This window comes from Pipra filicauda, unplaced genomic scaffold (assembly GCF_003945595.2).
Source record: "Pipra filicauda isolate LSUMZ 115617 unplaced genomic scaffold, ASM394559v2 scaffold38_size3968069_pilon, whole genome shotgun sequence".
Lineage (NCBI taxonomy): Eukaryota > Metazoa > Chordata > Aves > Passeriformes > Pipridae > Pipra > Pipra filicauda.
Genome location: NW_024104520.1, coordinates 676,221 through 693,017, shown reverse-complemented (window position 1 = coordinate 693,017; position 16,797 = coordinate 676,221). Strand labels below are relative to the sequence as shown.

Genomic DNA, 16,797 nt, shown 5'->3' with positions numbered 1-16,797 from the left:
TCATGGGAAAACAGGGGAAAGGTTTCTTTTGAAACCTGCTGAATCTAGTTTCACAGTACAGCTCCTGCAATGGAGAAGACGAGATTCCACAGTGGGGTAGATGAGAGCCTTTCTGTAACACCAAGGAGCTTACTGAACCATTCAGAGACATAAGAGGGTAGAATAGCAAACTGCTACTCTTTATAAGTTTGTATGTAGCTGGTGAATTTTAGTTCTGTAGGTATTGAAAGGGTGAAGGTCCTGGAGGACTCTTATATTATATTTTATTACATGTTCATAACTTCCATTTCTCAGAAAACTAATTTATTGTCAGGATTAGAAAAAGCAGCTTTTGGTGATGTCAATGGAGTCTGAACTGTCAGGCACAGCAAGGGCACCATTATCAGAGAAGTCTGTGTTAAGCAGACTAAGCTTTATAACAGCCCTATGCTTGTCAGAACACCTGTGATGGGACTTCACACAGAAAAAAGCTGCTGTGGCTGAGTCACCCATTGGTGGTGGGAGCTGCCATGAGTCAGGACTGGGGTCACACCTCTTGGCTCATGGCCATGTGTTGGCACAGCGGACTTTGTCCCTGTGGCCCGGCAGGGATTCGCCCAATGTTGTCACATGCTCTTGCCTTACCTAACCTCAGCCCAGCACTCTGGCTCCTCCTCTACCAGTGTCTCCATCCTGTCTGCTCCTCTCCACTGCTGACCTTTGCTATGGGCAGGCAGGACTGGGGCTGCAAACCTGCCTTCAGCTGAGCTTTCTTCTCAGCAGCCAACCAGAAAACATCTGCTGGTATGCTGCTCCCAAGCCACTGTGTCCCAGCCCGGTTTGGGGTGACTTAAGTTATGTTTCTAGTCTAAGATGTGCTTCTGCAGTGTGGGAAACAGGATGGATTTGCCTGTTATTCCACCAAACATATTATCTAAAACACAGGCAAGCCCTAGAGCTATGTCTATACCAAGTCACTTGCACGGTGCAGAAACAGAAATGTAACATAAGTGACTATTGACAGGAACTTTGCAAACCCTGTGGTAAAACCACTCACCCTAACCAAACATGCTTAAATGGTAAAAGGGCATTTTCACCTCTGCGGCTGCACCTGGGCTGGGGCCCAGCACTGGTGTGGGGCTCTTGGGCATCATCTCCCTGAATGCCAGAGCTGCCCAGGTCACCCTGTGGGGTAAAGCCAGCCTAATTAAACTTGAAAGTGTTCAAGGGATGTGTTAATGGGTAGCTCTCAGTAATCACAGGAAGGTGATTTTTACAGGACTACACTTCTGCTATATAACACTTCTTTCTCAAAGAAAGATCTCAGAGCGCTGTTGACATAACTTACCTCGAGAGATATTTGACAAGATAAAACAGGCAAGGTATCTGTGATTTCAAGGACCACATACAATAGCCAAAATATTTGGGAATGAGAAGAATGGTCTGAATGGCGGTAATTATTAAATCCATTAGTTAAATTGGTCTTTCCCTTCCTCAGTAAAGAAAATGTCTTGAGGCATTGACATTACTTAAGCGGGAGATGTGTCTCGTTCAGGATGCACCTAAGCCCCACACTTCCGATCTCTAAGGGAAGGTTTGTATTTTCAAGAGGACATTTCCAAACTGGCAACAATCAAATCCTTAAGTTCACATTTAGAAGCTGCATGAAAAGGTCCTGAGAGAGGGAGATATTTGAACTTTGGCTAAAGGAGGGGCTGGAGACATAAAATGAGCTCTTCTGAGCAGTATGTGCACTCTCAGCTCTGCCTTATTCATCTCTCAGATTTCTTATTATCTGCAGGGTGGATGCATGTAGACCCTGGAACTGCCTGAGGTAGGGACTGCACTGGGTAAGGCCACCATGTTTTGGTGGGGAAGGAGAAGACTTCATCTAAAAAGTTGTCTGCTGTGCTGCCTCTGGGTTCAGGGAAGACATCCTAGCATGTTTTATTTTTAGCAGAGATGTCACCCATGGGAACTACTGTCCTCAAATGTTGGGCAGAAATAATGCTCACTATGCACCTGAGATATGAGCTGTCTGCAAGGAGACATCTGCAACTGAACAGGAAATTGCAGCTTGTCAGTGGGTTAAATGAGTGACAAATGACCATAATCCTGCAGAGATACTCTCTTTTTTTTGGAAAAAAACAACCAACCAACAAAGCAACCAACCAAAACCAACAAAAAACCCCCCAAAAACCCAAACAAACCAAAACAAAATTAAATAAAAACAAACAATCAAACAATTAAAAATCTTCTCAAAACTTTAAAAGGTCAGTGACTTCGCCCTTCTTAAAAACAAGCAAGGTAAACCCTTAAAGGAAGTACATTTAATTGGTGGGAATACATACAGGTTACATTTTAAAGGTAAGAATGTTACCAAATACACAGAGAAAGAGATGCTCCATGCAGTCTCCATGCAAGCTAAGATGGTCGAAAGCTGACCTTTCCAGCGCTGTGTGCTTTCTTTAGAGCACCACTGGAGGTAAGCAGAGACTTACGTTTAAAGACGTTGCCCTTCCTATTACATTGCTGGAGAGTATTCCAAAAGAAAAATGAAGACATTTTTTACAGTTTGTATCAGTCTTACCCCACTTGTTTCACCAGTACATGATCTAGCACAGAATCTCCGAATATGAAGATGTAATATATTGTTGTCTAGTACATAGATTAATGTGGCAACAACCAGGTTGTCACCTCTCCTTCACCTGTCCAAATACTTAGACTTCCACATCACTCGTGAGGTCTGAATTTTCTATCTGTAGAAGGAACTATTTGCTCTGTTTGTGTTTAGGAGTGTATGTAAAGAGGTGGTTGAAATTTTTTTGGTGTATAAGTTTATCTGAATGAAGCCAATACATTCATGGTGCCACATCATCATGCTTGACATGCACAATGTTACATCAGGGATTTAATTTGACTTCTCATATGTTTCATGGTATGAAACTGGTGTTATGTACAAGACAGCGCATTCCAGAATATGCAAGTAAAGCCATCAGGTGGTGAGGTTTGCCTTGTTTTAATTTCTGGCCTTTGAAAAATGAAGCAAAACCTTTTTCTGAAGATGTGCCACAAGAACAATGAAGAGTAGTAAGGTCATATTGAGGTCATACTGAGATTCCTTTTCTTTGGAAATTCTCAATTCTTTTGGGAACAATTATTGCTAAAAGTGAAATATAAGTGGATTAAAATTGCCTTTCACATAATTTCTTAGAGTATATCGATGATGCCAGCAAAATAAAAGTAATTTCTTTATGCTGTCACTAAGCTACATCATTTCAGAGAGGAAAAAACATAGTATTTTGACTTTGTGCATTTACTTCTGAAAAGACCATTTTATAGACTTGAAAAGGTTATTTTTGGTCTGTTATTGATTGCCTTAGAAGATTAAACATAACATTAAAAGAGCAGTTGAGTACAGCGTGAGGGTTGCTGTACATGCCATGTGCACCTCCGCAGCACAGAAGAACGCAAACTGAAGAACAGAACCCTCCAATGATTGCCATTTGTAACAGGGATGCTCAGTTGTGCTCAGAGCATAGTCAGCTTCACAAAAGGAAAAGCTTTCCCATCTAAAGCATAAGATGGTCTCCTGCACTTAGTGACCAAGAAGACAGATTTCTTTGAAACAGGATCTTCCATAACCACCTCCCCTAAGAACACTTTCACTGCGTTTTAGGGATCTACTCCTTCCTAAGAGGCTGAAACAGGTGTCTCACTGACCAAGCTCCCTCTGATCCCTTCTAAATACCACAGGAAATATAACCATGACCATAATACTGTCACGAGGTACGTTACTAACCTACAGGTTGTTCCTCAGCCAGCTGGCAGAAGTAGGCTCGTGCCCTGCTAAGCCGTCGTACACCTGGTGCCACTGCCACCGTCGCGTCCCCAGCTCCCAGCCGTCCACTGCTTTGAGACCTCAGCCAGGGACTTTGTAGGTCACAGAGAAACAGCAGGACAGACCTCGTGCTTTCAGCTGCTCTTTTACTGAAACTATCAAGGGAACCTAAATCATTACAACCCTAATGATGACTGGAGCTGATTAAAGGGCACTTTACGAAAGGTTCCTCCCTGTGACCGTGTTTTGCCAAGAACAACCAGCTCCTCTCCTACCTCAGCTGGCCAAAGGTTAGCACGCTGAAGTGAGCAAAGTCCAGCAGTAGCTCATGGTTAAACGGCTAAAGGCACTGTGGCTTACAGCAGGTGCTCCAGCAGTAAAACTGCTGTGACACTCAAAGCTCACAGATAGAAACTACTGTAAAATTTGGAAGGGGAGGGAGTGCATTTTGGCACAGAAGACAAACAGCATTTGCTGCTGTAACTGAACAAACAGGCAATAAATAGACTCATTGTCTTTGCCCAAGTTAATTTCCCTGTTTGCACATCCTAACACTTATACGCTGTTCCTGGTTTTGCTGAATGTGCGGTGTTCCGATCCTGGTTTCCTAAAAATTGTCCCACACCATGCCCCCTCCTCTCTGGGCCTACAAACTTGTGCCATGTCTGCCAGTCTTCCATCTCCACATTTCCATTTGTGGACCTGTGGGCCAGCTGCAGCCAAGCCACTTGTGGGTGGAGAGAGGTGTCAGAGTTCATGCAGACTTGGGGAAGGCAAGACGGAGAGAGATTCCATTCGTATGCAGCTGACGGAGAGGCAGCCAGAGCCGAGCTTTTCCTCTACCCTGAGAAGCAGGGGCCAGCAGAGCTCTACACCGTGCAGGTGAGGGCACACACGACCCCCAGCAGTCACACAGACTGCAGAACAGCGTGCAAAGAGGAGCACGGGAGAAATGCAAAGGTTGGGAGGATGGGAGTTGCTGGGGACATGGGCTAGAGCTGGAATTGCTCTGCATTCCTGTGGCAATATTGTAGAAAAGGAGATTTAATAAGTTGTGTTATTCATAGATTGGCCAGCTATGATATTAAATCCTCCAGTCCTTGTCTGTGAAATTCGCACTGAGATAAGTAGGAACTAAGCATGCTCAAGAGCCTTTGAAGACTATATGGGTGCCTAGATACTGGCCTGGGGAGGTCTGATTTTAAATACGCACGTCTTAAAACAACAACATAAAGAACAACTTCTGCCTTTCAGACAGAAACTTTAATTACTGTATTGCCCAAGTCACAGAAACCTTATCTAAAAAAGCAGAGTTACTTTCTAACCCTGAGTAAAAATCAATTTTCTGAGACTATGCTGCACTTTCATTTCATTAAGCACATAACATTTTTTAACCTAGACCTAAAATGGTCGTTCTGGCTTTAAAAACACTAACTTTAGGTTTCCTTAAGTATACTACAGATACAAATGCAAAGTTACTGGAATGCCACAGAAGAAATAATGAAAACATCTAAAAGTGTGGCCTAGAGCAGAGAGAGAAAAAAATGGATTTTTACACTTCTGAGACAGGAGGACAGGTATGGAAAATCCTGGGTGCTGTTTTTACTATTCTCAGTTCATTCATAGAAGCATTGTCTCCAGAGAGAGCACCTTTCTTTCCTCACCACCTTCTCAAAATGAAGACAACGCACAGAAGGAATATCTTGAAGGAGAAACTGTTTTTCTCTTATCTTTTTCCATTTTTCAGTTGCTCTTTATAATAGTGCCTAATTTTAAGGCAATAGTAACACAAGAGACATACTCAGAAAGAGCTGACCTTCTAATGAACAAGGAAGTGACACCTAGGACAGGTAGAAATCCAAAGAGTAGATGATGTCTTTTAATAAGGGAACAATCCCAATAGTTGTCTGCCTGGTGGTTTGGAACCCCCTGACAGCTAATGTACTGTACACTACTGTGCCTTTATTTCAGCAAAGGGAAAACCCACTTTAGTTATTATCCCATTATAGGGCTTTGTTTCTGATGTCCTCACACTCAAAAGAAGCAAAAACACCAAAACAATGTACTGTTTAATATCAAACAATACTCTTGTTTCTCATCAGAACAGGAAAGCCAACACTTCCTCAATTGCTCAGCCAGAATGAATATAATTACACAGTTAGACTGGCCTTACCAAATAAAATAAGGAACAGCATGAAAGTAGGGAAAGTTTATAATAGGAGCAAGGGGAACCCGTCAGTACCTATTAGGTACTAGCTTGTCAAGCTAGGAGCACAATGTATTATAAAACCTGGTGTCAGTTCTCAGCTCAGAAAGGGGAACCAGCAGTTGGAGAAGTGGCTTGGGGAAAAGGAACATGTTGCAGTTCACTGCAGAGTGGCACACAAGCTGCACCTGTTGTAGCTGGGGCACAGGTTGCTGCTGGGGTCTCACAACTCAGGTAGGTTCTCTGCCTTGCTTTGGAACAGTTCTTTTTCTTGGTTTGGCCTATAAATGACATATTGGACCTGAAAGTTCTATTGAAGCTGTGAGTTCTTAAAAGAACACTTTTGGTTCTTGATATACTCTCCAGCAGAACTGTGGGTTTTGTTTTTAAAAAAATCTCAACAAGCTGTAACATAAGCCCATAACCCCTATTTAGCTCTTGTTTATTTAGGAGGAACTGCACATACTCCTAGAGGGAGGAGATTCCTGGTGAAGTGCTGGACCACTGCCTGTGCTGCACCTCCATCTGACCTGTGAGAGAGCCTGTCCTGTCCATTCCCAGCCGATGAAACCCTCTGCCTGCTTTGATCCCTGGAGCAGCTCAGGGCAGTCCCATGCCCTCTGCACATCAGCACCATGTGATAGCTCAGTTCTCCAGGTCATTCTCTGTCCTGGTCTACTGAGCATCCACACTGTATCAGTGCTCACTTTTGGGTCTTCTTTTAGAGAGAATCAACCTATTCTTCCTGAACAAAGTCCAAATATGGCCCCAGGGACAGACAAAATGGATTAGCTAGTCCCAGGTGTGGTTGCCTGGGCTGATGCAGAAAAGTCTTCCGAGAGGATTGCCGCACTCACCGGTGACCCTGTGTGACACACCTTCAGTTTGATGACACCCTCTGCTACCCTTCAGGAGGTGCCAGCAAACTAAAAGCATATGAGAAATTATAACTATGCCTTAGGACTAGGAGGGTCATGACAGGTGCTAGAGAAGACACAGGGCACATGTTATGTGGATGAGCCACCCTGCTCTGGAGGGGTTAGCAGAGCACCCACAGTTTCTGATGTAAATAATAAATTTATATCAATTTAAATTAATAAAATTTCTGCTACCTACCTTTTGTTTTTCCTTAAACAACACAGCATAGTTAGTAAACATAAGTAAAAATTCTTGGTTACAAAAGTTACTCTAAACCAAAACAATGTCCAGGAGGCAAAATTAATTTTAAAATCTGAGGCACAAGCTGCAAATGTTTGGTGTCATACCTCCAAATGACTTTCTGTGATCCTACTGAAATCTGCCAGGAAAAACCTACCCTGGGCTCAAATGAGGTAAAACTTGTTTTCCTTCTGGTTTCTCAGAAGTGGAGTAGTTATATGAAATGTAGGCCTACAGCTAAAAGGTTATTTAATTTATAAATGTGAAGAAACTTGCATCTAGCATTGAAGTATTTTAAGGAAGGTGTAAACATTATTATACACATCTCCATGCCTGCCCCCCTCTCATGGACAGTTGCAGTACAAGTGGTTAAAAAAAACCCCACACAAATGGAAATGGAATCTTCCCCTAGGAAGAGACAGGCAAGCAGAGAAGACAGAGGCACATCATGGCACAGCCTGCTGCTGAGAGCCTTAAATCACCAAACAATAGGAATAAAATACTGTGCCATGACACCCAGTTTGCACAGAAAGGATCCCACTGCTAGTAGGTGAATGGAAAAGTCATATTTCACAAGCAGATTTCAGCAAAGGGGTCATGCTTTGGAGATGAGAGGCTGAGCAAAAGAAACAGGCTATTTCTAAAAGTCAAGCCAAATGCTTGGAGAAAAGCTTTTAAAAGGGAGCCGCCAGCACAGCTGTGTTTATGGGTCTATTCATCCAGTGAGTAGCTGGCTCATAGATTTTGAGTGCAAGTAATGATTTAACATCATGACCCAAGCAAGAAATTGGAACACTCCAGAAACGATTTTGGCAAGGGTGTACTTCATGAGTCAGAGTGTCCTGTTACCTGATGGCGTGTTTTTGCATGGTGGGAGCTATTTTAATTGCTGTATAATAATCTGAGAAGCTGTGAAAGGTTGAATGCTTCCCCCTTCAGTATCTGCCCAGTCAACACCCAACGTGTTTTTGCATTGTGTCCTCCTTAGCAAGGCAAAATTGCTCTCTCTCCATTGGACCTATGTGGTCATACACCTGGGTATGGAGCCACCATGCACATGCCCACCAGACAGCTGGGACTGTGAGCTGCTCTGCAGCTCTCCTGCCCTTTGCTCTCTATTTTCCTTGCTTTTAGGACTGGGGAAGGGATCTTGTCTTCCAGATATTTGTATCTGTCTTTTTTCATGTGAGCAGTCAGAGGAATAAATGAGAAATAAAGCATGTTTGTGAATCAGAAATAAATCCTGTTTGAAAGCTGACTTGAACAGATGATCCAGATTGGTACATTTGTTATAGTGATGGTTTTCTTAAAAAACCTCACCTCCTAGCCTCTTTACTCGATCCCGCATTAATTAAAAAAAAAACAAAAAAACAAAAAAACAAAAAAAACTTGACCTTATCCATCTCTTACTGATAGAGCTGACAGAAGACTTATACACACTATAAATCAAGTATATGACTACAAACTAATGTTCCAAAATATTTTTATAAGCAAACAGGACAATCTATTGCATATAAGAATACCATCAATGTAATATGCTAATTCGAGGTCTCAAAAAGCTGCCCTCACAGTTAAAATATTTCACATTATAAAGTTGCTTAATTAAAAAAGTAGCATGTTTTTTGCTTTCCTGATCAGATGAAAGTTAGATCTAGAATGGTCAAAAGCCAGTTGCTGAGCTATGTGCAATGGCTTTTCTGTCAGGAATTGCTATCTTCTCTAATACCAAAATTCCACCTGCAGATACTGGAGTATTGAGTATTAACGCCCTTCCAGAGGCCAGGTGATCAGACGCATTAAAGAGGAGGAGCAGTGGGAGGTTGCACTCATTGATTTGCTTGAACATTTGTTTGTTAGATCCTTGTGGATGCCGCCCTTACACAAACTCACACATCTTGCATGCTAACAGTCTGAAGGACACAAACTAGAGACATTTTCAGTTCTTGCTGTCTTGACACAGAAACTAATCTATAAGCTAGAATTTTAAAATTTTAAAATTACTCGGACTTCACTGACAGAAGCATAACACTAACTTTGAGTAATTTACATAATTACAACTCTGGAAAAGATGAGTTTAAATAAAACTCTCAGGAACTAGATTGGACAAGTAGAAAAACAAAAGAGAAGACACAGATCCTATCTCCCATAGCTTGGCATGTTAGCACAACTCTATTCCCAAAATACTGTCAAAATTTGACTTCAAAACAATTCTTTTTCCTGCCTTTTTTTTTCTTAACATACCTCTCCAGTATATTCAAGAACAAAACCATCAAGCCTCAAAGTTCAGCACCATTATAAGATTAAGTGCCTGTTAATAACTTGCCAAGTAGAGCAATCGTGGACTCTGGACACAAAGTCTATTGAGGTTGCTGGAAAGTCCTACATATCCAGGACTAATGAAGATCTGCACCATGAAGTGCTGTTATGGGGTGCTAGCACAGAGTCCCTTTCCTTCCTCAAGGAGGAGTTTAGAAGGATGTTCACCTCCGTAAGGAAAGAAATGGAAGAATTCATGAAAGCGTGAGTTTACCAGGTTTGATAATGTCCATCAGAAATTCTAAGATTTGACTAACAATGATTGTTATATATGGTTTGGAGATAATTCCTTCTTGACTTGTTTTTAACCTAGTTATTTAGTTTTCCATAAAACAAAGATCTAATTAGACTCCCGATGCAGCAAAGAATCTGGGCAAGTGAAAGCAGTTTAAATCTCATCTACATTAACACATTTACACTATGTCTAAAATGACACCTGTGCTGTCTGGGGTGAACCCCACCTGCCTCTGACAAAATGTAGCCAGAGGTCTCAGTAAACTCCCTACCGCTGCAGTTAATGAAGAATTTTCACTGTGTTTTCACGCTGCCCTAAAGACACTCCCAAGTAATTCAACAATTTCTTTATTGAAACTTCCTTGTTTAAATGCAAATGAAGAGCAGAGCCGAGCCTACAGTGTTGAATGAACATAAATTGAAATGCCTTAACCGGATTTAATTTCCATGTCTTTCCTCGCTTTTTCTGCAGGGGAGATGTGTCATCATAAAGTTTAAAAGAAAGCTCTATGTGTCCTGCTTCTATTTACAGATGACTGCTCACCTTTGTATTTGCCATTTTAAAAACCAGCTAAAAGGAAACACATTTTCCATCGAAACATAACCTCTACATCTGTGCAGAAAGCAGTCACTTTGAAAAATGCTCAGTTGCAGACATGTACATTATTCCAGTCATAGCATTTGTATGCAACACCAGCATTAACTCACCATTTATATAGAAATATTCTGCAGCAGAAAATAGATTACTACTTAGAGTGAAAAAACTTAGCATATAGAACAGCACCATGTTCAACAGCTGTGCTTGACTCTAGTTTTAATGCGGGCTACCTGTAATGATGGTGGTTGTACAGAATCACAGTGGTGGTTTTCATTCTGGCTCATCTGAAAGAAATTTTCTCCAGCCTCATTGTAGCAACTGCACAGCACAAAATGGACCAGGAGGGTCTTCACTGACTTTACTCCAGGGTGAAACCCCACTGGGCCTTTGAGGAAGAGGACTGTAGCCCGTTGAGCCTGCCAAAATGGGTTTCCACTGGATGTACTGATTATTTCCCTTATCTCCAGATTGTGAAAAGGAGGAGACTGTTGCCTATTGTCAAGGAGACAGGCTTGTTTAGGCCCCTTTTATTGCTCCTCAGCACTCTTGTCCTGGATTTCCACCTAGATGACCCCTCTCTACTACAGAGTATGATAAGCCTCTGAAAAAGGCAGCTCCACTGAAGTCCAGGCATCTGGACAATCTTATGGCTCCCCCACTCCCTTCACCCACCACTCTACCTGTTAGTTTCTGTGACATTGCTCCCTTTCATGGAATGTTTTTACGAGGTTTTTCTGATACACCAGGTGTCCAGAGCTCCTTTCCTGTCTTTCAGCCTTCCCTCGAACAAGGGCAGCATGTCCTCTCCACAGAGACCCCTAGGATCAGTGATACTCATTTGGATAGATGGGCTTGATCATCTCACACTCCTCCCTGGTTTTGCAGTCACTGTGATATGATAATGTCTGTATTTACAGCATTGCACAGTTTCAAACAGTGTACCTCTGGCTAAGAGTTTCCCACCTGACTGCTGAGACAGATCTAAGCTTTATGTTTCTATAGAGATTGACAAGAAGTTCTAAGTAAAATCATTGAGCTAATACCTCCAGTAACCTCCACTGTACCCAGTGTCCACCATCCATACTGATGGTACCCACTACCAAGCCAAACAAGCTGTCCATGCAGTAATCCCAGACACCCTTCCTACATTTTCATGCAGGTGTGGTGCCTAAATGGGCTTGTAGAGGTCCAAAGGCGCATCCTATAACTTTTTCAGTACTACAGCCTGTTTTTCCCTGGAAATCCATTCAGAGCCATCCTTGACATTATGCCTATTTAATGGCCCAAGCCGGCATAGCCCTTTCAGACATTGCATTTACTCATAAGCATACACTGATGAAGCCCCTGCAGTATGCAGTATGTAATGGCAGTGTAGGTCTCAAGGATAAAGTTAGCATATATAAACATGATAACAGGTAGAGAAGGGTTTGCAGAATCAAGATTTTATCTATTAATCCCAGCAATTAACACCAATGGACAAAGTAATAATGTTAAATTCATCCTGAAGATGCCTATCAATGAATTTTCTATTGTCAAGCCCTTAGTTTCAGCTTTATAAAGTTGTCTGCCCACAAAGACCTAACTACAGGCGTGAAGAGCTTCATGATAGATAGAGTGGCTGCCCTGAGTATTGCTTGGAGAAGCATTAACAAAAGTGCCATAAACCAGGTTAGAAAAAGCTGTTTCTGCGCATTACAGAATATTTACTTAGCAATGTTCCTTTTAAAGCGTCTCCAGTTTTTCAGGTGAAAGTATTCTGTTCAGTAAAGCTTAGCATGATGCCAGCTGACAGTTTGTCTAAGGCCTGCTGCAGGGACTGCTTCCTGTTGTAGTAACAGAGACTTCCCAGAGTGAAGAAGATCCAAGAAAGATGTGAATTTTTTCTGGAGACCATTAAAAACTACATTGCTGCTATAGTGCCACAGCATTTGTCTGATAGTATCTTTGCAGGAGATAGAAAAGACTGGAATAATGAATAATGACTGTTTTCTGCAGTTCTTCAGAAGGGGTGAGAAGTCAGCAGAGGATCACTCTTCCCTCAACATCAAAAAGTTTTGGTTTGAACAAAGCCTTTTTGTTTTTAACCTAAATACTCATTAGATACAAGAGAGGTAATCTGTTGACCTCTCAAACTTGTTTCTTTCCAAATACAAAGGTAAATGGCACTGTGGCATTTCTTTTTGTTTTTTGCTCTTATAGCCTGGAAGATTCATGGAAGAAGAGCAGTACATCCATAAGTCAGGATACTGTGGTATGAGAAGTAAGCCGTTGTTTAGTCAGCCATTAAAAAGAAACATTTCTGCTAAAATTATTTGTTATTATTTCTACTTTTACCTTCCAGAGTGTAAGTCAGTACTGATACTATTGAATTGTTGTTTAATATTGGAAGTAAAAGGAAACATTTTGACCCAGCACTGGGGAGGGGAAGGCAGAGCTGCCATTCATTTGGATAGATATGTTTAATCATCAACTATATGCTGCACTCTGATCTGTGCAACATCTGACTTCTGAGCAGATAGAAGTTCTGAAAGTTATTACAGGAAACAACAAATTGCATAAAGAAATATTCTCATTAAAAGTAAACATTGCAAAAAAGGAAAAACTAAATCAAGACCTAAGTGTTCTTTTCTCATTGGCACCATTGAGAAATGCATTGAGAAATCTAGCACAAATTAATTTTTAAAATTAAAATAATTAAAGTTACTTCATTTTGCAGAAATTATATTTAATCTTCAGCTGCAATTCATGGGCTAACGCTTTGTGTTATTTTAGCAAAAATGAAAAGCTGGGGTTTTGATGCATTGCTAGTACTGTTGCTCAGATGGAAATGTTCAAGGGTAAGTTAGCTTGTCTCTGATCACTGTCCTTTAAGGTTTGCATTTTACCTGATAATTTCATTCACTGAAACAGCTAATTGACACAAAAATATACTTCTGCAACTGTCTCTGAAAAGGTAAATAGTTTCCCTTAGAAAACTGTTACTCCTATAAAAGACAAAAATCCCCCAGAAAAATTCACACTTCTGCCTTAAGGAAATAAACTACTTAAATTCCAGGGTTTTAAAATTGCTCCCAAAGTAACACAAAGGAGCTTTTCTGGTCATGTGGGTGGTGTACAAGTGCACATCTATATAGAAAAGATTTTCAGTATTCGGAGAGAAAAGCAGGAAGCTTTCCTTATAGAAGGAATGAGACTTCTGCCAGAGACTGCAGAGCTGCTTGCTCTTCTGTCTCAAGCCCCAAACACCTGCAACGTCCTTATCCAGGTGCCATATGGCTGCTGTGTCAGGGGGAAAAAATAATGACTGTGAAGTTGTCCCTTGAGGTGTGTTCTTAAACAAAGAGGTTCAGCACAACAAACCCCAAGTTACCCGTCTGATCCAGGTGATTTGTTGTCAACGTCTTTGTAATAGGGAATCAAGGAAAGCAATTGCAACATCTCACCAGTGGTGTGATACCTGCTACACAAACAAGTACAGTAAACAAATGTAAGCCACTGGAATGAGAGCTCAGGTGCAGGAGGTCACTGAACGCATGGCCCAGATGCTCCTCCTGGCACCCTCCCAGTGACAGCCCTGTCACCCCCCCACAGAGAGCAGGGATCAAGGCTACTCCTGCTTCCAAAAGGGCCCTGCTCACCATGCGGGGCTCTGGCACACGTGGGCAAGCTGGGAAACCCTGACACTTTCTGGGAGGGAGATAGTGGAGTTTTGCCATGCCCCATTCTGTAATCCTGGTTGCATGGGGATGTTTGGTTGGTGGGATTTCTTTTTTAGTCATCTGTTTTGGCATCTCTATTGAGGGCATCACTCCCTTATAAAGTATCTGAAGAGATTATTCCCAATTTAATATATCCCTTTAACATGATAATTCCTGGTTCAATTACAAATAGGAAATTTAAAAAAGTGTCACTGTGAAATCTTTGTGGGATCCAGGACATTTTATTTCATATAGGTCTAGCATTAATACCTGTGTCACAGGGACTGCCTTGAAGGGTGAAGAGAGACTTCTTTTTAATTAACAACTCTCTGTAACTAGCCCAGGCTAAGTATTATTCTCAGTCTTTCCACCTTGCATATCCAGAAAAAGATTTTGCAGACCAGGTTGTCCTCATGATCCCTTGCACAGCCCTGTTCCTTTCAGTCTATGTACACAGGTTTAACCAACTGAAACTTGGTAAAAAGCTGTGCTGAGAATGAAGCACGGGGGATGAAAACAATTTCCTTCATTTTAGCTTGCAATAATATGTTATTATTTGCTGAAATAAATTAAATTGTTCATAATTTACAGATGGTTATGGCCCCCTTGACCTGAAACCTACCTATCTGGTGATGGGGGTTTTTTGACTTCTTGATTCAGAGACAGAAAGGAATTGGTTTTGCTTTGAAAGAAGTCTTCTGTAGAGCAAACAGGACTCAAAGACTGAACAGATTTTGTCAACAGTCCTATACCTTACATTTAAGTCACATAATCTCTCTTATAGTCACCAGCTAGAACTCTATCTTTGTATGCAAACAGACAAGATAACATTGTCATCACTATCTTTTGTTTTACATATTTATTTTTTAAAATTCAGTCACTGTGAACTCTGAGATAAGATTCGGCTGCTTTTTTTAGTCACTGCAGAAGAAACTTCTACATCAATCCAATTTACTGTCAAATACTGGAACCACTGTTCCTGGGAGGAGAGGACAAGAATCATACATCACTATGACACACATGAAAATCACAGGATTTAATCATAGTCATGCTTTATGTCTACACATTCATCAATAGATTGAAACTATGGTGCAGCCTTCACCATATTTCAATCCTTTAAAGCAGAAACTTGTAGGAATCCAATTTCTTTGTTCTCTACACTTTTCTCCTGCACTTTGCTCTAGGAGTTTTAGTACCGCTAAGAGCTGGAGCCACACTTAGACTACTTTTAATAAAGTAAATGTGTTACCACACTTCACTACTACCTAATACCCCTGAGCAGTTACTGAGCATAAATACCATGTCATGTGCAAGCCCAGTTAGCCAACACATCAAGAAAATCTCTGTCACATCAGGGAGGACTGAAGCAGCAAGCACAGCTAGGGACAGACACTAATAAACTGAAAGCAACAGATTTTTTTTTTTAAATCTACTTCTTGCATTTTGTTTTGCACACAAAACATACTGTGAATTGTGAATACTGACTACATGCCCCTCACTTCACACTGAGCCCTCTTCAGGATTATTTGTCAGTTACCTGGGGTGTCAAAGGTAGTTTTTGAGGAGTTACTAACCATTTATACTTATATAAAGACACATCCAGATCAGCAAAGCACACATGGAGGATGGTTCATGCATGAACGAATCAGTTTCCACTGGGTGGTAGAAACTTTCAGTCACTGAGCAAAATTAAAACAATTATTGAATGTATTCGTCTTCACCTCTCTGAATAGCATATACATTCTTGGAACTTAAATCCTGGTATTTTTCTGCATCTACTGTCTTAAAACATGGAAAAAAAATCTTGAAAAATGAAAGAAAGTCTTGAAAAGTTAGTCACTTTGCCTATTTTTGCAAAGCTCGTTCAAAAATCAGCAAGTATTTTCCAGCATGAGTCGCCACCCACAATCCTGTTGCAATAATTGGTTTACACATTTTCATTAGAATCTGACTCCTATTCCTACTCTTCAGTTAGAAGAAAAGGAGAAGCCAGCTGGTTTGAGTTAGTTATGCACTAATTTTGTTTGTTTAAAGATATAACAAAATCCAAACAACTAGCTAATCAAGTGTAGGTTAATCAACCCATGCTTTAGATGACACCATGCAGTCAGCTACTGCTCATGAAAGCAAACTGCAAAACAACAAGGCTAACTCCTCTTCTGACTTCCAAGGAGAGAAACTTTGGCAAACCTTATTATTACTCAGCACTGTTGCCCTTCTACCTTTCAAAGCTGGGAAAATGAAAGTGGAAAACAGTACCTGGGGAGAAGCTGGAGTGTTCCCGTGGGTGCTGGCTGCTGCTGGGCTCCTGCTGCCTGCCTGCCTCCCTGGGCAGCCCCGGGCTTCCACAGTCTCGTCTGCCTGAGCTGGTCAATGTTTTACCAGGCTGTGAACAACACATGTTCCACCCTCCCTGCAAACACCTGTGGGGGAAGGCAGTGCCGGGACACGGGTGCAGAGCCAGTGCTGAAAAGATCACCCCTCTTCTGCTTGCCCTGTCCACCATGGAAAGAACAAAGCACACAAAAAAATGGAAACCTACTAAGAAGGGGACCTAGGAAAGCATGCCATGAAGGGGAAAAAAAAAGTACAAAAATGGTGCTATTAATAGATAATTTGTGGCAGGTAAATCACGATAGCCTTTCTCCATATTGTTCTAAGGTTACATGCAAGCCTAGACGTGCCTTGCTGAGAGCTGAGAGGGAATGCCTGATCTGTGGGAGTACATAAATTTCCAAGTAAATCTTTGGCATGAGAGCAGTCATTC

The 16,797-nt window shown here is 41.4% G+C and overlaps 1 protein-coding gene across 3 annotated transcripts in view; it reads right to left on the bottom strand.

Moving 5' to 3' along the window:
* The window catches only part of RBM47 (RNA binding motif protein 47), a 78,842-nt gene that overhangs the window by 28,261 nt on the left and 33,784 nt on the right, over window positions 1-16,797 (bottom strand). Inside the window, exon 1 of one of the 3 annotated variants that reach the window (XM_027731619.2) lies at window positions 3,782-3,866. The exons of the other annotated variants lie outside the window; for them this stretch is intronic. The gene's annotated coding sequence lies outside the window, so the exon portion shown is untranslated. Of the gene's footprint in view, window positions 1-3,781; window positions 3,867-16,797 lie in introns of those variants that run through there. 3 annotated transcript variants of the gene reach the window in all.